Raw genomic sequence first — 738 nt, 5'->3', positions numbered from 1 at the left:
ATTCATTTTAAAAGAGTATCTATTTTCTCTGGAAGAAATTTTTTTATCCTTTTAAAGCCTTACAAGTCACCACGAGTTAATTCCAAAGACCCTACCACATATATATTGGTGCTCAAACATTCCATCTGCTTCCCCCACATGTGACTGCCCCATCGCAGCTCAGCAGAGTCTTATTAGTTCTAAACAATGGACTTTGGGAAAAATTGATTACTTGCCATTTCTGAGTGGATTGAAACACAGGCACAACACTCCGATTGTCTCTTCTGCCACGGAGACCAGGGGAGGCTTCACGTTCCAGAAGGTGCAGCTATGGATGGAGAAGCTTTCATTACCTGGTGTCTTTCAGTGACCACATAGAGAGAGAGGATGCTCTCCTTCCCAAGACAAGCTGTGTGGTGGACATGCAGTGGCGTAGTGAGAAACAAATCTATGAGAGGCTAAATAATGGCTTGAAGCTATCAGTTCATAATATCTTTAACCTTTAAATAATGATGGCTATGAACTGAATTGTGTCCCCTGCCCTCAAATTCACAAGTTGAAGCCTTAACCCCCTAATATCATTGTTTTGGAGATAGGAACTAAATGGAGGGAATTAGGTTACATGAAGTCATAGGATGGGGCCCTAATCCAACAGGGCTGGTGCCCCAGAAGATGAGGAAGAGATATTAGAACTGTCTCTCTCCATGATGTGGGGACACAGTGAAAAGGTGACAATCAGCAAGTCAGAAAGAGTCTTCA

The sequence above is a fragment of the Pteropus medius genome, unplaced genomic scaffold, assembly GCF_902729225.1.
Source record: "Pteropus medius unplaced genomic scaffold, Ma_sr-lr_union100, whole genome shotgun sequence".
In the NCBI taxonomy this organism is placed as follows: domain Eukaryota; kingdom Metazoa; phylum Chordata; class Mammalia; order Chiroptera; family Pteropodidae; genus Pteropus; species Pteropus medius.
Note: the sequence above shows the minus strand (reverse complement) of the source record.